This window comes from Epargyreus clarus, unplaced genomic scaffold (assembly GCF_041222505.1).
Source record: "Epargyreus clarus isolate Ecla_fem2 unplaced genomic scaffold, WU_Ecla_fem_2.2 ptg000001l, whole genome shotgun sequence".
Lineage (NCBI taxonomy): Eukaryota > Metazoa > Arthropoda > Insecta > Lepidoptera > Hesperiidae > Epargyreus > Epargyreus clarus.
The window spans coordinates 11,326,845-11,350,287 of record NW_027332209.1 but is presented as its reverse complement, the minus strand read 5'-3'; the positions used below and the strand labels follow the sequence as shown (position 1 = coordinate 11,350,287).

The 23,443-nt window shown below is 32.0% G+C and overlaps 1 protein-coding gene across 8 annotated transcripts in view; it reads left to right on the top strand.

The window, feature by feature from the left end:
* Positions 1-23,443, top strand: part of IP3K2 (Inositol 1,4,5-triphosphate kinase 2) — a 197,401-nt gene that overhangs the window by 64,494 nt on the left and 109,464 nt on the right. The window lies entirely within an intron of this gene.

Here is a 23,443-nt window from a genome sequence, read left to right as displayed (position 1 = left end):
GTATACATTTGTTTATTGTTTAAATGTGTTTACAGGATGTCTTAGTAGGTCATGAGTTGTAAACTTTATTGCCGAGTAGGAGTGGGAGACCTCCAAAAAGAGGATAATTGTATAATTTTAAAGGTAACTAAAAGTGAAATAAGTCATATAGTCTTCATTTATTTAAAGTCTCAACATTTTATACTCGTATAAGAGCAAGAAGAGCAGCAGAGCAGGGTAGTATAGCACATTAAAACTAACTTTAAGACAATCGTTGGTGTAAATAAAAACAGAATCTTAAAAATGTTTTATATATCTAAAAACAGGAATGAGTAACGCATATTATATATCCATAATTTAATATCACCTAAAATCAAACGTATAATGAGGTCGAACACTCTTAATTAGTACTCGTAATTATAATCAAGGATAACCATTTTTTGTCTCCCAAAAGTTCGAAATTTGTCAATTTTTCAAGACCTAAATTGACAAATTTAGAACCGTGGTAAGCAAAATCGGTTAAGATTAAGATCGAATATTAATAACTGGCGCAAGTTATATTGCTTTAACCGTTGGCTGAAGCTCTACAGGATAGGTGATTGTTGTGAGCTAAATCCTACCTTTTCACAAGCTTTTCAGGTAGCGAAGAAATTCGTCGGGAAACTTAGTTGGAATTATTCCTGTAAGTGTGTCTTTCTTACCACATGTTTCCAAATAGAACAGCGTAGAAGTAGAAGTTAAAATGTGACATGAAAGAAATAGTGTGGGAGTAGAGTCACCGGAGTTGAATTGGGTTTCTATCACCTTGAAGAAAGTTCCAAATTCTTTAACACAGTTTCAATCTGAGATTGGACTAGATCTATCTATAATCGCTTATGTGATCTGCCAGCCATAACTATACTTAGGCAGACCTTAATATTACCATTTGTTTAAATAGTATAACAAACAACCGAAAATAGGTTTCGCTGTCTATTTTTCCGGTTTGAAAGATTTAGTAAGGCAAATATACTATCCGAGGCGTTCCAATTTAGTCTTCAGGAATAGCAACGCATTCGGTAGGACTTTTATCTTAGGACTTTTATTCTGGGGTTGATTATAGATGTCCATACGCGATAGTAACTAACCATCGGTTACTGCAAACTCGTTTGCTACTTAATAAAAAAATAGAAGTTGGAAGTAATTACAACAAGTAATAACCAAAACGTTTAAGAATATCAGTAGTTATCAGGGTCAAGTTATTCGCGATATTCGGTGCAAAGGTAGCAATCTGTGATCACGCCGTCCGTGACGTTAATTGCCGGTAGTGTGCGTAATTATATCAAATCCAATCAATTTATGTTATAGTTTCCGATCGCTTCGTACTCGTACGTAGCTAGGAAACAAAATTTTTGCGTATTTTTAACTGTGTAAATAAACGTATTTGATGCGTAAACCATATTATTTCAAGTTGGATTTTAAGCGTATTTGTCCAATACTAAAATATCAAAACCTTTATATTTTTCGGTTTACCTATAAGTACTCGACAGTGATAAAACGTTGAATTTGTGCAAAGATATCACAAAAATAATTATTATAAAATAAAATATAAATAGTAAGTTAAGTATGTAGCTTTTGCATTACAATATTTTCATGTAATTGAATTAAGAAATCGTAGAAGAATTAATTCTTAGTTTCTTTAACAAACACTATGGTAAGTATATTCCCTTGTTTATGCTGTTGATAAAATTAATTACGATTGGAACACTAAATGTTACATAATTTTTTAGATAAATATGTTTATAAGCAGAGATCAAAATATTATTTGGTACACAACTCATCAATGAATGATCTATATAAACCTGTAAATTCAATTTAACTTTCAATACGTCTAATATTTTTCTATTAGTATTAGTATATGTATTTCTATAAGAACTCAAAGAGAAAGCAGGTAAATTCGAGGTACCGCTTCTAGCAGAAGCATTTTAAAATATATCTAAGAGATATAATAGTGGCATAAATTTATGGCATTGAAGTTATTAATTATATATTAACTGATGGACATGTTAAATGGGAAATTTTAGAAAGCGTCAGTATTATGTGTTTATTAATCGTTTTAATGTATTTAGATTTAGTATCATCAAATATATCAAGACAAGAACGGGTTTGTACATACTATTTAAAACTTCAATTAAATTTTGTGTAACGTTTGCAATTGCGTTTAGTTTATTGAATTATTTTTAGAAACATATTTGCGTTAAACAGTTACATAAAACACAAGCAATGTTCGTAGGATTTTCGAACAAGAAATCTAAAAGAAATGAAAAGAAATGAATACAGAGATCATGAACATGAAACATCAGCAGCAAAAAGCATTTTTTTGTTGTATAATAAGTATCTTTGAAAATAATATGTTGTCTATGATAGGCTTGCCTCAATATAATGACAAATTAACGGCATTTAATAAATTAAAACCAAGTCATTTACGCTACAAAGTTAGCCACAAAAATTGACAAACGTTTGTCTATTTTTGTGGTGATACGAAAACTTTAATAACATTACCTACTCTTCCAAAACATGAATTAAGTATTCAAAGTATTTGAACATTCTATGTTGAATAGATTCCTTTCAAGTCTTTGATAAATAGTACTTTAGTGGTATACCATTTGTATGAAACACATCCTAATTTTTATAGTCAGGATCGTGGGCGATCACAAATGGATATACTGCCCACGGCGTTGAACAATTTATAAATCACTCCGAATCCTATCCGTTATTTTCACGTTACCAAAACTAAGAGCCCAGATTTCATATGGACCACTGATTCCCAAATAGTGGTTTTGTTAAAAAAATACATACAGCCGAACAGTGGCGTCGAATGCCGACCTAGGAAAGTTGAATGGAGGCCCCAGTATACAAAGTTGATTTTATTTTACAAAATTACAAATGTCTCATAGACTTATTCGCCGACAAATACGTATTTCAGTGACGGTTTGATTCCGGCGACCTTATTTTCGCTTCTTTATACACATTACCAGATTGTTTGTAAAAACATTTTGTGAAAACATTGTGTACACAGATATTTCTTTCGGCTTTTCAGTTACAAAGGGTTAGCAACTGTTTTGGGGGCCCTCAGGCCCGGGGACAGGTGCTTTTTAGAATGGATTCTTTAGTAGCTTTCATTTGATATCCTTAACGATATAATAAATAAAAATAAAATTTGCGCTCCATCCCGTGTATTTATTCGCACGCACCATATTAAAAAAAATTAAGGCTAAGTCAGCTCCACAATTTAGATAAATCCAGCAACATGCCATAAGTATTATATTAAAATACGTCTAACCGTTTTGGCTGTAGGGAACGATCCACACATGTTCGAATACATTACCCTCTGCAGTCGAGTAAAATATAAAATCAAATATACCAGTGGTCCTTAATCAAAATGTTGAGAACCACTACTTTATACGTACGGCAGATTTTGGACAATAACAAATTGTCAGTGTGTGCAGTCTGTGCAACACATGTTATATGTTGGCGCCAAAGAAACGATTCCGTGATAAATTATTTATATCTCTAAAACTATGTGCTTTGTTTGTATTCGATGTATGGCCTTAAGGATTGTTTTAAAAGTTTAGAAAAATAATTGAAGCTAAATTTAGAAAATTTGATATAAATATCTGCACACGTTATAAGTTGCGATATAATTTTAAGTAATTAATTTACTATTAAAATGTATTATAAAAAAGAGTTAAATAAAATATGCTTGTTACTTCAGTTCTATGTTACCACAATTATGGTATTTATATTTAATTTCGACATAATATTTTCCCCCAGTTTCATTTAAATTAAAATATTATAGTTATAAGTAATTTCATTGTACATAAAAATAATAGCTTTGTTGACAGAAATTTAATACGTTGTTTTGGTACGTTATTCTTGAACAAATATTATATTTTATTCACGTAATAAATAATGGTTAATTTAAATTAATTTATAATAATATAAATTATCAAAGCAATTAATGACTATTTTATTGTTCATTGTTATGGTGCAAATAATGTTTTGTATTATCTAATTTTAATGCATTAATTGTCATTGTCACTGTAAATTAATTTAAATTATATAAAAAGTTATTTATTAGATAATAAAATTGGTGGGTATTTTTCCAGAAATTATTTAATAACACCATTGTTGACAAATTAATAATATGATGCTAATAGTCAATTTATTTTATTTACCATTGTTTTCTTCAGTGATAAAATTCCCAAAATAAATACACGTTTTTCTACCAAATATAATTATTATCATAGTATAGATACCTCAAAACATATTTTGCTAATAGCAACACAAATTTCAATACAGTTTCCGCTCCAGATGAAAGTTATAGCCAATTGTTTATGTCATTTCCTTTCCAGATGCGGTATCTGGCATCTAAATTGTATTTCTGAATGCATTTATTCATGCAGTCATGTAGTCTTGTCCGTACAATTTATTTAGCATACATGAACGTCAAAATATATCGCAACGTCCACCTAACGAGTGTCATGTTCGGGCGACAGGCACAGCCGTAGGACATGTTTTACGATGTACTAATATGTACATATTGTATGTACCTACATTTGTACCTTTCATATTGTTGACTAGGTTGATTAATGTTGGTATAGTTTCATTTGATCTCTAGGTCCACATTTAGAATTGTTTCCATTTTCGTATTCCTCAATTTTATTGGTAACGAGTGTTGGGCGGTTTTATGTACTGCAAATATGACATTGTATCTAAGTAGTTTTATTTTTTTATGTCGCTTTTGTTGCTTTCCACATAATTATTTTATATGTTTAGGCTCTTAAGTAGAATGTTTTTATGACTATTTTTTTAATTAATACCTTAACATTGTTGTGTAAGTGTGGTTGTGAGTCTACCTATATCAATCATATCAGATTTATGTACATCAAATTACCACAAAATATGAATTCATGAGTTGTCCGGTTTTTTAATTACAATCCGTTAACGGACGTATCATTGTATCCAAAAACTTGAATCCAACTCCATTCATCATAAATATCTTAAAACCTAAAAATAAAAATGGGTAAAAACCGATAGCATAATTTCATTTATTTGTCTAATACATAAACAACTTCTTTATTTGTTTAAAATGATATGAACCACCACTTTGAATAAATATGCATGTCTCGTTACGATGACCGATCGACTTGAACTAACAGCGTTGTATGAACAATTGAGTTAGAATTTTTTAGCGCGTTGTCTTATATCAAGTGACTTATACACTATCCTCCTTATCATTGATATGAATTCTATAATTCATCTGAATTCAATATAATGAAGTAATTAGATTGGTATTATGTTAAACATGAAAATTATTTGGTTAATTTTTTTCACTTATTTTTGCGTAAAAAAGAAATCATGGCAGGCATGAGGTACATGGATTAGCCTCTATATAGACTAGCGTAGCATTGCTGTGTTAATGCGAGTATGTAGGTTTCTAAAAAAATCTGTTAGTTTAATATTTTTTCTAATAATTCTGGTATCACATATCTAACTATAAACGATTTTTATGTTTTACGATTTATTGTTTTTTACCATTTTTAGCTACTTAGTTCTTTTAAATAATTGTATAAGCCAACGATGTTTTTTTAAACAACTGTTTCTATATTATTCATAATTTGAGAAGAAAATGAAATAACTGAATTTAAGCATATAATTATTGGCTGATAAATAATATAAACAGATATCACATTTCCACGGATCTGTCTACGGATATCTTGATTGATGTCTAAGGATAGTGCATACAGAGCTTTACTGTTGTAAGGTTGGCAAAAACCGTGTCGTAAATCGTTTTATGTTATCATGCGAAACATAGTGTACGGTTCAATGTTGTTGAGTTTTATGATTGTTGTTGTTGTTCAGTGACTCGTTTTTTAATAAGGAGATGGAGAGTATTTTTTTCGTGTATGAGTTTTGGTTTTGGCCAAACATACGAAATGAATTGAAAATGTCACCTTCTTCAATACACTAGAATTTTTTAAGAGTATGTGCTTTAGAGTCCACTGAACTTAATTTTTAAGGTATCGTAAAAATAAACTAATGTTTAGAAATTTTGGGTGTTTGCTACAAATTATCAGAAATTTGGTAAATATTAAAATATCGCAGATATACCTTACTGATATATTTATAACACTCCCAAATTCACGTGCTGTCTTCGATCCTTTCCCGGTTTAATATTTTTTTTCTTACCTAAATTATTTTATTCTATCTGAGGCTGCCTTCTTGGTATCGGGAAAAGAAGCTTAATAACAGAGCAACGATTTTCAACCATTAATTTATTAATGTATAAGATGGAATACGTTAAAAATCTCTTTTATTCGAAGCATTCAGAACTTTGTTGCTTTCTCTTAAGTTCTTACAGTTGAGAAACCAGCAAAAAAATCTTCAAGTGGTCATTTCTGGTCAAAGTTTCCTAGTTCTATTTAACCCGGGTGTGGTCGCCACTCAAGAACCTTTCCTCCCCACCATTTCTCATATTTACACAATATATTTTCCTTAATTAGAAAGTCTCTATGTATCCATCTACAATCCTCGTTTACGTAACAAGATTAAACAACGAGACATACAAGCTCATTAATTAAGATGTATTATTATGTAAATAATGTAGGAAGCAAGTTTTTCTTACATTTAAAAAGTTGTGTTGTCTATGAAAAAACTTGTTGTCTATGCTTGTCTATTAGGATTATTCCGCCCATCACTATCTATCGTTAGATCGTACATGAAACAGCGATGAGGCGTGTCGGACCATTGTGGGCCATTGTACCGTGAAATATCTGACATACAACAACACTAAAGATTTATTGTTCTGACATATAACACTTCGTTTGAGAGAGAACACTGCGATATTTTATGACTCCAAATGTTAGAGCTTAGAACTAGAACATATTTCTGTAGTGGTATTATTAGTATTTTGATGTTATAAATATTTAAGATGGGTGGTCTTAGGATAAAATATTCGATTGGTTTGGGTATAATATACTGTTCTTATGAATCTGAATGCAAGTGTTCAGGTACTTACCTATTTAAGATGGAATATAAAGATTACAAATAGCTATCCACGTTCATTGCTATCAATGATTTGTTGCGTCATAGATACCATAAACACATAAAGCAAGTACAAACACCCAGACCCAGAACAAATTTCGAAATTCATAATTTAGATACTTAGACCCAACCGGGAATCAAACCTAAAATATTTTGCAACGCATACCACTGCAGTGTCACATAGCGTTGGCACTTATAAATATTAAAATCCAAGCGACGTTTCACAAATTTAATTACGCCGAACGTGTTTGATGCATATACATTTTATTTTTTGGGCTACCATTTTCTGTTCAAGAGGCTTCCCGCGGTGGTAGGTATTCGAGAGATCGCCAAATTGCTGCTAAATACGCGATCGAAGAGCAATTAACAGAGAATCTGGCTTGTTAGGGCTGCCAATAAAGATAAATGGGAGATATTTTTACCCGATTGAGGAGGGTAATGTCTTTCGAGCGTGTGTATGGATGTATGTCTCATTCTTGGGCATGCCTTGCAGCCCAAACGGCTTGGTGGACTTTACACATGTGGTGTCGATGGATTCGTCTAAATTGTGTGTGACATTGGTTATATATTTTAACCGACTTCCCAAAGAAGAGAAGTTATCGATCTATTAGACACGTATATTTTTATTTATGTGTGTCCAGCGATTTATTTGGGATGCTGCGACCGATCGACATGATTCAAACACCATTGTATTATATCAAAGGACATAGAAATCGTTTTTTTTTGAGGAGTCGGATGTGTACTTTTAGTAATCATTTATGTTTATATTAACGTTGTTACTTTATTGTAGATTTTATTATACCGATTGGAAACTAACATATATTTTAAAATATGTTAACTAATATTTAACTACTGAATATTTTTTTAAATTAGGTATTATCTTACGTACCTATTTTTAAATGAAAAAATATTTCACTCATAATTAATGATTTGCCTTTATGTATTTTATTAATGATTTATTTTAAAAGGTGGTAAAGTTGAGTTTGCAACTCTTTTGGATCGGGGAGGTAGCGCCGCCATACCTATTTCTTGAATAAAAGAAATAAAAAAATGTTAAGGGTGAACAACCCTTATCACTTACGTGTATGAAAAATAGATAGTAGCCGATTCTCAGACCTACTGAATATGCATATAAAATTTGGTGGAAATCGGTAAAGCCGTTTCGGAGGAGTACGGTAGGTAACTAACATTGCGTGCGACACGAGAATTTTATATATAAGATATATCTATAATTTATTTTATTTCTTATATACCCTTGTTTAAAGAAAAGCAACCCTATACTAAATCAGGACAGACACACACATACGGATAAACGCGCACATTGCTATTAACAAATTGCTATTAATTTGCTCATCATACAATTAGCTGTATAATTACTGAAATCGATATAAATACTTTAACGTAATGTGACAATTAATGCATACCGTGCCTCTATAGTTTATAGCCTGTGGTACCAGTAAAAATTGAATTTTCTTTATAGGGTTCCATACCCAAAGGGCAAACGCGGAACCATATTACTAAGCCTTCGCTGTTTGTGCTTCTGTCACAGAACTTTATCTCCTGAACCGTAATAGATAAAAGCTTAATTTTTTTACAGACTGCAAACCGGTATCTTTCGACTTCTATTTTCTGGTACGGAACGCTCCGTCTGCGAGTTTGACTTGCACCTCTTAAGATTTTTTGAAGTTAACTACCTACTCGTATTATGTACTGCTTTATAATATTTGATAGAGTCATAGAAAATCTTTATCCCACTGTTGGGCATGGGCCTTTCCCACAAATGTGGCAGAAGTGTTCTCCGCTACATTGCTCTAAAGTTTAGCGATTGATTTCTCGTGGTTTAACAACTGAGATCGTGGGATTGTGCCATCTACACGAAAATCTGCAAAAAAACAGCAATTAGCGTTACCTACACTACTACACATCTAACTGCACGGCTCGTCCGATGTTTCTTAACTTTTTGTAGATTAGTTACGTTTTTAATAAAGACAAAACAAAATAATAACTACTGTAGATAATGATATACTCTTCACTTCTACATTTTATGGAAAAAAATACAGCTATGGTATAGGTACTTTTCTCGCTTCTACAAAGTAAAACAAGCGATAGGTAAATACCAATATAACAATTTTAGGTTTCATTTTTATTGAATCAAGTTATACCTTGAGTAAAAAAATATCAGTTGTTACTTCATAATTTAACACTTCCCCTGATGTCGATCAATTTGTTCATATACTGCGTGACTTACTGATGTTATCGTCTTAATTAAGCAAGATGAAGCAATTACCAAAAGTTAATAACAGTCCCGTTTTGGCGATATAATAAAATGCAAAACAAAATTGCCATATGCGCTCAAGCAATAAATTCTTGTAAAAAGGCTCTTACACGACAAATTGTAAGAATGTCTTAGCGGTAATGAATATTAATTGATAAAGCGAGTGTTAAGGCACATTTACACATACACTTTTTTATTTTATCGAAGATTGTACTTAATACTGTGGATTTGTGTTTTTTCCTAACATTCCTTTTATAGACTACAAATAAAAGGTGTAGAACACAATATTGGAAACAATGTTCATTTAAACAAGTTGTACGTGTAATAATAATACATATTATAAGGTTAATTAATTAAGTAACTACCTACCTCAGTATATTAAAATAATAATAAAATAAGATCGCGTAGTATTTTTTTCTATATTCGCAAGCAATATTAAATAAAACGCTATATACTAGTAACTTATTATTTTTAAGCCGACACATTACCAGGAATTATTTTCAACACATAATAATTATGAATCAAGATAATATTAAAGTTTTTACCAAAATAAATGGGAAAAATGCGTTTCTCATGAAATTAAAAAAAAAAATCAGACGCATGACAATATGCATGAATCGAATACAATCTTTTTGTAATTCACTTTGGAATATACATCAAAGGACGCGATTATGGCGAATAGTAGCTAATATGTGTATGTATCGCTTAATAGATTTGATATTCGATAAGATGCATGGGATCGGCGAAAATGCTATTGGTGTAATTGAAGTTAAAAATGTAAAATATGGCTTTGAATTAAAAGTTGTTTTGCGGAATTCTCCGAAGCCGGACCTTAGGGTCTTGCTCGATTGAAAACGAGTAACGAGTAGCGAGAGCGGCAGGAAATACAATAAATAACATGTGAAAAGTATGGAAAGCGATAAAATAAAATAAAATGACGAGAGCTGTGCCAAAGAGATTTTTTGAAATAAGGGATGGATAATTTTTGAAATAATTTATATTTTCTTAATTACGCTTGTCCAAGCGTAATTAAAAAAATATTATACTTTAATAAATCGGATGATATATCTACTTCTATATATATAAAAATCAATTATTGTTCGTTAGCCTCGCTAAAACTCGAGAACGGTTGGACCGATTTGGCTAATTTTAGTTTAAAACAATTTGTGGAAGTCCAGGGAAGGTTTAAAAGGTGAGTAAATATGAAATATATTTTATAAATAGATTCTAAGGCGGTACAAAGTTTGCCGGGTCAGCTAGTTAATTTAAAAACAAAAAAAAAAAACGCCAAAGAATGAGAGATGCATAAGCTCGGAAAACATTACCCTCAACAATCATTTAAAAAGGGCTAAAATAGTTAAGATTAAATGTTATTTGTTATTATTATTGACTCATAATAACCAAATCAACCAATTAAGCTGGATCTCTCAAGCTTCATCATGTACGTAATAGTTCCTTTAGTTTAAACTAATTTCGACTTAAAACTGAAAAATCTTTATTCTTGTTTCCTTATATCCGTTTTTTATCGAGATAGTTATTAATGATAGTTATTTATCGAGATACTTAATCTTACATGGTCGGTGATTCTTCTTGGTTGTACATTGGTAGGACATAAATACTGCCTCAATACAATTATTCACGCTACAGTGAAAAATTCAGTGTATATACAAGTCTATAGCGATAACGTGATTCAGTTTTTTATGTGCTGCCATCTCCTACCGGACAGTACAAAAATCTTACGAAATCACAAAAACATAAGTTTTCGTACTACATTTAGTCTCTTTCACAATTCTCGAGTCTCCTCCGAAGCAGCTTTACCGATTTTCACCAAATCTTATATGTATATTCAGTAGGTCTGAGAATCGGCTACTATCTATTTTTCATACCCCTAAGCGGTAAGGGTTGTTCACCCTTAACATTTTTTTATTTATATGGCAACACAACGTTTGCCGGGTCAGCTAGTAAATACTATATTTCTTGGTCCAACTTACAACATTTTATTATTCCCGCGTAAAATACAAGTCAAACGTCAAGAGCGTTCTTTTTCTTTTTTATGTTAACTCATACAATCGTACCAGCCAGTGACTAAAATGGGCACTTATTATTTTAAAAATAACACATTATAATTAATTTAAATAATACTATACTTAAACAATTTGAATATACGAGTATTTCTAACACTTTAAGGCATGATATTATTCAAACCTTTGCTCAAATGTCTTCTACGTAATATAAAGTTTTTTTTAGAAAAAAAATTTTCTCCTAAATCTGTCGATTCATATGCTTTGTCTATAAATCAGTGTTGCTTTAATTAAGTAAATAAAATGTCCATATTACATGCTCTATACATGCGATTTAATGTAAATGTAAACCGTTTTACCCATAGACGTAGTCCATTACATATTTCCAGTAGTTTCGCCATACCAATTACAGATTTTACTTCCAATTGTCCGTCTATGGTTCTAAGCAGGGTTGCCAACTGTATATTTTTTCTTGTACATAAATGGACAAAATTTCATATTTTGCCTTTTAAATCTCGAACGCTCTCGGAAAGATGGTATGTAGGCGAAAAAATCTGAAATTTGTATTTATTACCTATAAAAAGGTCGTAAGGATCAATCAACAATCTGTGAAATGTGTACATAATATCAGCGAAATATATAATGTGTCGTAAACGTCGTCATATTTATTTTCAAAATGTACAAATTCCTTTTGAAATCAATACCATCTTCCTTTATTCCAAATCTCGTATATATTTGTATGGTGTCCTCGTACCTCGTACGACAGACCACAAATCTCGTATTTTCGAGAACTCTGGTACAGTTGGCAACCCTGTTTCTAAGTAGACTTTCCCTTAATTGGTCGGGAATTATTTACATGTCTAGCGAATACATGTATCGTGGGACATGGGAACTATAAACTTGCCACGGAACTTGCCCTCTCTCATTAAACGTGAAATATAAGCACGTGCTAATACTCAATGTAAATACTTATTTGTAATTGATTTATTTATTTACATGTTATCCATATAAATTTAAGAGATTTGTATACGTTTATGCCTTTACTTAATACCCTAACAACTATGTGATTTAATATATCTTTGGTAGAAATGTATTATGTAGTATCTTGTAAGTCTAAGTTAGACTGGGTTAGGCATAATAATGAAGCTTTCTATATTATTGCAACACTAGGATTTTTTGTGCAGTGGAAACATACAGACGGACATATAAACCCAGACTCGAAACGTAAATGTAATCTTGATGCTTACTTGTCTGGGAGTCGAATCCGGATCCTGCATATCGCACTAGTACGGGGTCCACCACACTCAGTTAACGAATAATAATGGTTTTAGTGTGTGTAACTATGTAAGAAAATTTGTTCTGCCTACACAACCATACGATCAATTGCTACAAAATATAAAGCAATAAATCGAAATAGTTGCGTTACTGTGAGTTTGTCAAATATTGCTGGACACTATAAATAATATCAGCGTTGTACACGGACTCCCGCCACGAGAGTGTAGGCTCGCCATACGCTTGCTTTATTATGAGAATTCCTGCATTATATCTTTTAGTAGATTCTTATAACGATCTGATGGTAAATTATTATTACTCATAGAAATCTGGGAACAACTTCAAACAAAACACGTTCTATCTCAAGCCGATCACAGATGCGTTTAGTCCATTGAAATGTAACATGAGCTTTTCATTTATTAGTGGACGCAATTTTATTTTTGGGACATGTGTGGGTAGTCAGTAGAAGCTTAACCTCAAGTTTGTGGGGTCGCCACTCTTGTCCCCCGGCCGCCTTCTTAGAAAACACTTTTTCTGCGATGACTCGGATACTATGCGTCCTACAAAAAATTTTTGAAGTCATAATTTGTAGCACATTGTTATGCCTACAAATATGTTTATATAACTTTTTGCCCTAAATTAAAAAATACTACTAGTTGCCATTTCATAGGAATAAGATGGTCGCCAGCTTTTACACCTTTGCACTGAAATTCAGAACTCCGCAATCCTCTAGAAATAAGTGTGGCGGTGGTATCTCCCTCAGTTGCTGGCTCTACCAACTTTCAAATTGAAAAAAAAATATATATAATTATAGATTTTTCCTTTCTTTATTAATACAGTAAATGTATGTAGTAATAAATGTATGTATGCTAGCTTTCGTGCAAAACGATAAATTGCTAGTAACTCTATTACGCTGAACCGCGTCGTTTCTTACTTCATTTCCATAAAAAATCAAGTTTTTAGCCGCAGTGGTTTATGTTCGACGTTGAGGGATCACCTGTCAGGAATATTTCTTTTAAATAGATCTTTATGGTAATCCTACACATACTGGTTGGTATACACGACATCGCAACTTGTATCCCAGATATTTATGTGCACCATACTTAAATGTGGAGCGTGTATCTACTTACATAAAACAAACATTTCTTATCTTGTGTACTTTATGTAGATTATTTATACGCAAGTATCCAGTGTGGAATTAGCTTAACATATAAATTAATACGAGATTGCTTTTTGCGCAATAGAAATATCTACGGGTATGTGTAATGTACCTTATGTTAAGTGTTCAGGGCATCACTTAGATTTTATTATGAAGTTAATAAAATCTAAGTTAGCAGATAAGAGGTTTATTTAAAGCTGATCACAAATGCAGTGCAACCCCGTACATCATCATCATCATCATCATCTACCCATTCCTGTCCGACTGGTGGGCACGGGTCTCCTCTCATAATAAGAAGGATTAGGCCACAGTCCACCGCGCTGGCCAAGTGCGTATTGGTAGACTTTACATACCTTTGAGATTTTTTTTTATAAATCTCTCAGGTATGCGGGTAGCTCACGATATTTTCCTTCACCGTTTAGCAAGTGATAATTAATTTCTAATAAGCACATAATTTTGAAAAAATCAGAGGTAGGACTGAACCTAATACTAGATGTATTAGGTTCAGTCCTACCTCTGATTTTTTCATTTGTTATCATCAAATAAATATGGTATTATAAAAATCGGCATATTCTTGAGAATTGCAAAATATCTGCCGTCCATTAACTTTACCTTTACCATTTATATGATTGATGGATTTAGGATTGCAGTTCAGTTTGCTCATACAATTTTGAAACCTTTCATGAATATGATTTTAAACATTACAAAATAGACTAACGAAACTAACTATGTTAGTTTCCTTAACAAAAACACGCCCACCAAAAAGCCTATCTAGACGAGCCATCTAATAAGTACATTTCATGTATTGATTTCTAAACCTAAAGAAATTGCTTATTCTGCTATTGACGAGTCTTTGCGCCTTTTTTGGATAACCTAAAGCCCAGGAAATGTTGTAGAAGGAAATTCCTTTCAAGTCTTCTATGTACTCGTACCATATATTCCACGTACTTACATATAAATTACTCCATAGAAATGGGATGCGAAACTGAAAATTCAATTTTGAGCAAAGAAGACTTAACTTGATAGACTACGCACTAATTTTTCATTTACTTAAGACTGACGTCAGGACCGGACGGGTAGTTTGTACTGCTTTGATTTCGGACAAACATGACATTTGATTTGACCAATAATATTCGTTGAAGTGTTATTATATAAGGCTCACATGACTGATATATTACTAAAAAGTAAAATATATTGCAAAATAGAAATGTATTAATTTTTATACAATTTAACGGAATTCAATGAGATTAAATGAAAAATTGTTATTGCTTGAAATTTGAATTCGCGACTGAAACGAATGTAGCTCGGTTTGAAAGGAATACGTTCAATTGGATATAGAAGTTCTATATGGAACTGGCTCTTTTTTCCCATACAGCCCACATAAGGTCATACGAGGTAGTGATTTGTACGGTATTGATCTTTGTAGAGTCCACTTGTTCGCTCGATTTGGTGCCGGTGGGCTGATATCGATAATATTTATTCAATTGTATCAGAAGCGCAAATGAAATAAAATATCCTATATGTTCCTATCTGTCAGGTATTTGTGTACGATTTTATTAATAGAGCTACCCCGTATAAACACGAATGACCATATACGAGTAATAATATAGAGATTACTACTAAGATATTTGTTGTTTCATCTATGAAAAATCAAAAAACTTGAAATAATTAAATGAAATATAAAAATATGAAAAATACATATGAATAATTTAACCTAACTTGCGCGAAAATTGGCAAAAATTAACGTTATACATGGCTTTTAGCAGTTTTATTTTTAATTACTAAAAGTTCTACACGAGGCATTTATTAGGCTTAGTTGGAAAAACTAATTCAGTAAGACGTCGGTTCGTTTTGTAGACACAGAACACTGTATTATATAAAGAACCAAATCATCTAAAACATTTCTTTTTAAACACATATTTGAATTGACCTCTAAAGACGAGAGCATTCTATGTTCATCTCTATGTACTTTGTTAAACAGATAGTCAGAAATGTTTAGATAGAGATCGCAGCTTGTTTAATTTTAACAGAACCCACTGCCTATTCATCGTGTAAATCTATACATATAAAAAAATGAAGTGTCTGTTTTTAATATTGAAATAACCGCTTTTTACTACATGCATATGAATACCTACGGTATATACACCAAAATATTTTTTTTTACATTTTTTGTCTGTCTGTTTGTCTGTTTGTTCTGGCTAATCTCTGAAATGGCTGGACCGATTTTGACGGGACTTGGCAGGCCTTGAAATCAAATTATGGCCCCGGGAGGCACATTTCAAAGACCATTTAGTCTTGACGATTTTTTTTTGTTAATGATATTGTTAGATTTCTTTTTAACGCGGGTGAAACCGCGGGCACAGCTAGTTTAAGATAAGAATCTACCGGTATTCGCATTTCATGTAAGGTAAAATCGAGTACTCTGTAAATTAAACTAACAGTCACGACTTAACATTTTCGTTATTAGAACAGCATCTATTGAAGCTGTACAAAAAATCTCAATCATTCGGAGATGCTTATCGTAATAGATTTTTGGTACATCACTGCAAAGAGTGATAGCTTGCGCGTGGTATTCTCTTCGTGTCGGGTCAATTGTTGCATTGGTTCAAATCAAATCAAATCAAAATTTTTTATTCAAAATAGGTTCTTTACAGATCACTTTTTGAATGTCAAAGCAACTACCACCACTTCACAAGGTGTTTCGTTATGGAGAAGAAGCGGCGAAAGAAACTCCATAACACACATCTTTTAAAAAAAATGTTTTTGACAATGTTAACTTAACGTAATGGTACATGTGGAGCTGGAGCTAATTCAGACCACACCGTTTTGTCAGTCAAATAATCACTTACTTTATAGTACGCTTTTTTACATAGCGTTAGTTTAACGACATGTTTAAACTTTTTTTCTGTGAGATTCAAAATGTGGTCGGGTATTTTATTGTAGTAGCGAATACAGTTGCCCACGAAAGATCTAGCCACCTTACATAATCTACGTTTAGGAATTACTAATTTATTTCTATTTCTGGTATTAAAGTTATGGTGGTTACTATTTTTTTCAAACATATCAGTGTGTTTTCTTACATACATAATATTTTCATAAATGTATTGACTATGCACCGTCAATATATTAATAGTGGGAAACAGTTCTCTTAGGGACTCACCACGCCGCAGACTATATATTGACCTTATTGCTCTTTTTTGAATAGTAAATATAGAGTCTATGTCAGCAGCACTGCCCCACAGTAGAATGCCATAAGACATAATGCTGTGAAAGTAACTGAAATAGACAAGTCTGGCAGTGGGTATGTCTGTTAACTGTCTAATTCTTCTGACTGCAAAAGCTGCAGTACTAAGTCTGCTGGACAAAGCAGAGATGTGGGGACCCCACTGGAGTTTAGAATCAATGGTAATCCCCAAGAAAACAGTTTCATTGACGAATTGCAAAGTCTCACCATTTAGAGCGACATTCATCCCCGTACTCCTTACATTTGGTAGCATAAATTTAATACATTTAGTTTTATTAGAATTTAAGAGTAGGTTGTTTGCGTCAAACCAGTTCTGAATCAAGCAAAGAGTTTCATTAATATCGTTCGTATCCTGTGATTGTCGTTTTACTCTAAACACCAAGGAAGTGTCATCAGCAAACAAAACAACCTCAGATAAATCCTTTACTACATTTGGCAAATCATTTATATAAACTAAAAATAGAAACGGACCTAGGATGGAGCCCTGAGGTACACCTATTTTAATATTAGAACCTGCTGATAATGCTCCATTTACTTGCACTCGTTGGACTCTATTGTTTAAATAAGAATTTATCAACTTTAGAGAATTTCCCTGAATACCATAATATTGTAATTTTAACAATAAGGTTTTATGATCAACACAATCAAAAGCTTTAGACAAGTCACAAAAAATACCTATAGCATCATGTGCTTGTTCCCAACAATCAAAAATATGTCGCAGCAATTGAACACCAGCATCAGTGGTAGAACGGCCTTTAGTAAAGCCAAATTGCTTTTGATGTAAAAGATTATTTAGTTTAAAATGAAGCAACATTTGCTGTAAGAGGATCTTTTCAAAAATTTTACTTAGAACAGGCAGTACTGAGATGGGTCTATAATTGTTGGGATCTTTAGTATTACCTGCCTTAAACAATGGAATTATTTTGCTATGTTTCATTAAATCAGGGAAACAGCCCTGATCAACACACATATTAAAAATAGTGACTAAGTAGGGAGCTAAAGTTTTAATGATTGATATACAAACTTTTACTGACATTCCCCAAATGTCCTCTGTATTTTTAACAGTTAATTCTTTAAAAGCTTTTAATATGTCATTAATTAAAATATGTCTAAATTTAAATTTAATGTGACACTGACTTAAATTCTCTTTTAGGATGGTCACTGCTTTAATTGGGGATGATTTTAAAAATTTAGTAGTATTAAATGGTATATTCGAGAAAAAAGTTTCAAATTCTTGTGCAATTTCTTTATCTGAGGTAATCTGACCACGTTCAGTAGTAAGAGATACTTTACTGATACTTAATCTGCAAGTTCGTGTTTCGGCATTAATTATTTTCCAGATTGTTTTAATTTTATTATCAGCATTTTTTATTTTATTATGTATGAACTTAGATTTAGCTGTCATACAAACTGATTTAAATATTTTAGAATATTTACGAACATATTCATTGAAGTGAGGGCTACAGTTATTCTCTCTTTCACTATAAAGCTCGAAAAGTTTACTTCTACTTAGACGAATACCTTTAGTAGCCCATTCACAAAAACTAAGTCTAGTACTCTTTTCATACCTAACTTCAGAAAATATTTTTTTAAACTCTGTGTGCACTGTGGAGAAAAATGCAGAATATAAATTATTAACACAAGTGCTATGGTTCAGAACTGACAACTTATTTAGTAGCACTTTATTATATTTTAATAAACGGTGACTTGTAATTGGTCTATGAAGAAACTTTATGTTCCCTTCCTTGGATATGTTATATTGGATATGGACAGACTGCCCCTTGTGATCAGATTTAATCTGATTTATTATAGATTTTTCAACTACAGAGCAGTTACAGAAAAACTACAGAGCAGTTACAGAAAAAACTACAGAGCAGTTACAGAAAAAGCTAGGTTTGTAGCTAGGGTTGTCAACCATAAGGTAGCTCTAAGAGGATTGGGGGATTAAGGATTTGGGGAAAATTCTCAAATTGTCTCAAATTGTTGCTTAATGCAAGGTTACCTGATGCGAAGAGAGCCTAAACGAATTACGCTAGGGAAGCACAGCGGTCCAGAGGAACGCCGCGGAGTTTTAGCCGGTAAGAGTCCGACATACCCCTTCTGTTCTCCGGAGCAGAAGGGCATCCATGAGGATTCCTTCGCGTTAAAAAAAAGGAAAGCACAGCGGTGCGTTACTTTATGCCCGAAGTTTCCCTTTATGTGTAGGATGGAGACCGAGGGGTTAAAGTGAGTAGAAGTGATATTTCCCCCAAAATCAAAAGGTGTTCTTAGTAAAGCTGGGCTTGCCAATTTATAATTATTGCGGGTGGTAGAAGACTTCGTTGTTCCACCTGCCATGGTAGCGCCGTCACTGTATTTCTACCTAACAATAAAAACGTAAAAATAATGAGTTCTGGTTACCATCATCATTTTGTCATATTACCATTCTCGATCGATTACTGTCTCAGTGCTGGTGATAAGTGAAGACCTCCGAATGTGAAGTTTTCCATGGTAAATTATGCTGCCTAAGTGCTGATTGGCAAAACTTTACACACTTTTGACAACTACATGGAGAACGCTCTAGCAAATTGCTTCATAGTTAAAATAACTAAAACGCGCTTATTTTGTAAAGTTCACTGACCCTTGAGGTATTTACTCAATTTTGTACCTTTCCCGTGAGAAACTGTGAACTACATAACTTGTACAACATAAGTTATGTTGCTTAAGCAATACTATGTTATTTACATGTGCGCGAATATACTTTGTATTATGAAATGAGTATTAAATTGTACTCAATACCAGATTGAACAAAACAACCGCTTTGTGCACAGAGTAGGTACTGATAGAGTGATTACCTATAGTGTAAATGTTATCAGATAGAGCGGTCTGTTGATAAGTGATCTGTGTCACGTGAACTATTTTAGACTAAAGCAATTTGTTTCGTTTGAAAATGGCGATAATTTTACACCTGAATTTAGTAATTTGATTTATTTATAAGATTGATTAATGATATGTTCTACCGTAAGCGAATAAACGATAAGCGATGATCGTTTAGAAATTATATTTAGTATTTTTTTCTCACTAGTCCTATAATATGCAGGAGTTAAAATAACGATTTCATTATTAATTAATTATTTTGAATAACTTATTCACGCACTGGATGTCTAGTCGTGTATGATGTCTATGCGTCTAGTCAGTTATTTAACTAGATTTTTCTGACTTTAATGCATTTAAAATAAGCGCAAAAGTTCTAACAAGCCCCTTAGTAGGTATTTATTTTCTTTACTCAAAGTCATAGACTACATGTCTGTGCTTAAATGTATAATTTATTGACATAAATATTATCTTACATTCTATTGTTTAAATAAAAAGAACAATTTAAAATACAACAAATAAAACAAAACAGTTGACATGAAATTGTTCACAGAAAAACAATCAATTCTGTATTTAGCGTCCAGAAAATTGTTCGTCTTGTTCGGCGTTAATTTCTTACTTTCAATCAGATAAAATTAATTTATTACCGGCGCGTAGTGCCTCTTTACTTTTTCTTCAATTGTGTTTCCCGTTATGGCAACTAGTTCTTACTATATGAGTACTTGCTTTAAAGCGCATAGCAGTCAAACCGATCGAAACCGATACATTGATATTTATTTTATAACTTTAATATGAAGGTTATTAAATTGTTACAACTTCATCTTTAGATGCTTGCGTTTGTAATCGATTTCGGTGAGAATTACTTTCTTAGTTTGGTTTAGTGGCGGATAATGGTTTGTAGTGGCTAATATTTAAAATGTACTTATCACACCAAGATGAAGGAAATAATCTTGAAGAAACCATCTAGGAATTCTAAAATTTGTGGCCTTCGCAATATTCTATGAACAAAACTGTTTTCATGCTGAGAGGAGACAATTATGTTGACCATCACACTAACAATTAATACAATATATAAACATAAGGTATAAGATGAGTCTACAAGTAATCCGGAATTAAACATAGTATCTATTATATTCAAGTAAAGTCTTCTAGACTTTGAGGAAGTTCCGTGTAATTCGATTTATATTGGTTTTCGATTTTTAAAACATAACATAGACATACTATAATTTCACTGTTATGTATATTTTATATCGTCAAAATATTATAAGCTCTTAAGCTTACATTTTGAAAATTCTAATTCTATAATTATTTTTTAATTTAACGAGTACACTTTAATTAATAACTTGTGGTACTAGGTGCGCATAAATAACAAGGCATCCACGTAGAAAACTTATCGGAGATCTTAATACAGTGTGTAGTCAATTAGACTAATTAATTCTAAATGATTTGCCTTAGGCCGACCATTAATAGAGCTGTCATTTTAGAGATTCCTTTGATACAATGATACTAGAACTCTAACAGATTTACTTTTCAAAGAAATTAATTAATGGCCACCTGTTTTGAACAAGTATTCTAATGTTTGTTTGAATGATTAATTAGGCTTTTAAGTGCTGGTATCAGACGTTATCTGATGGTAAATATTTTTCAAGCAAGACGTAAAACGGTATTTCAGGTTGACATTTTTTAAGATGGGTATAATTTTTATATATTTTTTTTATATTTAAGTTTTACTCCCTTAAATAATACAAACCCTACTTATACCGAAAGAATTAATTTTGTTCAGTTAAAAACTAATTTAACAATAATTAACTGTGACTCAGTTTGATGTATAATATTATTATAGAATTAATTATATAGAAATGCATATTTGTAAGAAAATAAAGTTCTTTGAATTTTGCGGACATAAACTTATAAAACTCTATATTGAAAGTAAAAATCCTTAGATAGGTATACCTTCTAATTCCTACAAATTGGCACTTATGAAACAAACAGTTACCGCCTTCGTGGTAATGATAAAATTATACTTGATTTCCAAGTGGGTAGTAATGGGTGGCTATTATCCTCTTAAAGATACGTCAGCCGAGATAGAAACGGCAAAGTGTGCTTATTTTCTTGCTAGACCACCTAGAATAAGGACTTAAATAGGTACTACGGTTATTTGCAAAAGATCTTGTACGCTAATCTATTGAAAGTCAATGTTATCCATAAAATACTAGAGTACCCTAAGTGTGTTTTATTAAAACAAGAACACAAGTAAGTTGCATGCTGCTCCTAAAGGGAAAATAAAGACGATAAAATGATTGAATATATGAAATAAAGACGAATTTTAAGTTACGTGTTATGTTAAAAGCCATTTCGTTTAAAGCACATACCTTGTTAAATAGTTTCGAATTATCTTACTCAGCTAAAAAGAAAGAAATCTTTTATAAAATGACTTTACTTAAATGTTATAATTTCGAAAGATTTGTTTTACTATAAACATTAATCTTTACCTCGTTTGATCTAACGGTCATTATTAACATAAGCTTATACAATTCGCTTCACTTAACTAATCGAAAAGCAAATGTGAAAATTAATGTAGTTCTAAAATTAGTACTAAAGTAGTAGCGTACTGGAGTACAACCTATAAGCGGAAGCGATGAGCGTCGCCTCAAGCCGTACCTATTCATGCAGTAGAAATAAACGTCGAAGACGTAGCATGCTGAGAGTGCTGTTAAAATCCAAAATATAAATTTAATAAATAAATAAACTAAAAGTAATTAAATGACGCAATACGTACCAGGAACGTTGTACAGTATAGAGTATAATAATGGGTGTTGTTTATATTTAACAAAGAAGTTAAAAGTTTTATATCATTCCGATCGGAAATAGTAGTGTTAATTCTATTTTACAAATACCTCTAGTCTACATGATTTCATTTAGTCTTATCGCTAACCGCTTATCGTATCACACCGCTACTCACTTTCGCCTCAGCCCAGTCCAGGGATATTATAGAAAAAATAATATTTGCGTAACGATTAAATACAATTATCCGTTTTTCGTAGTTTAAAAAGTATTCTGATCTTATTCCCACGATAAAAGCTTTACACTTAAATTAAATACCAACTTTATTAATGACTTCGCTCAAAACGAAAGAACACATTAAACTTTATTAACAAGCTGACATAAATTGGGCTTAAGTTGCTAAAAATCGTTCTTTTTGGTTAATAAAAATTGCAATTAACTATAATGAGTAAATGTATACTTACGTTGTTTCTTGAAAGTGTAAATGACTTGTTTATCGTGAAGTGTGAAGAAAAGTGGACCGTTTTTCAACGAATGCGCATTAATTGACCTGTTTATATCCGCCATCTTGAATATTCACGTTTCGATATTTTGAAATGTCAATGCAATAGTCGTTTAAATTTACGATGCAATTGAACTTCATTGTTTACTTTCCCTGACGTAAAAATAAGTAATGCTATATTATTGTTACAAGTCTTGGTTCAATTGTTTGTCGAAGTCTAAAAATAGCATTAGATATTATTTGTTTAAAAACGAATTACTTATATTAACAT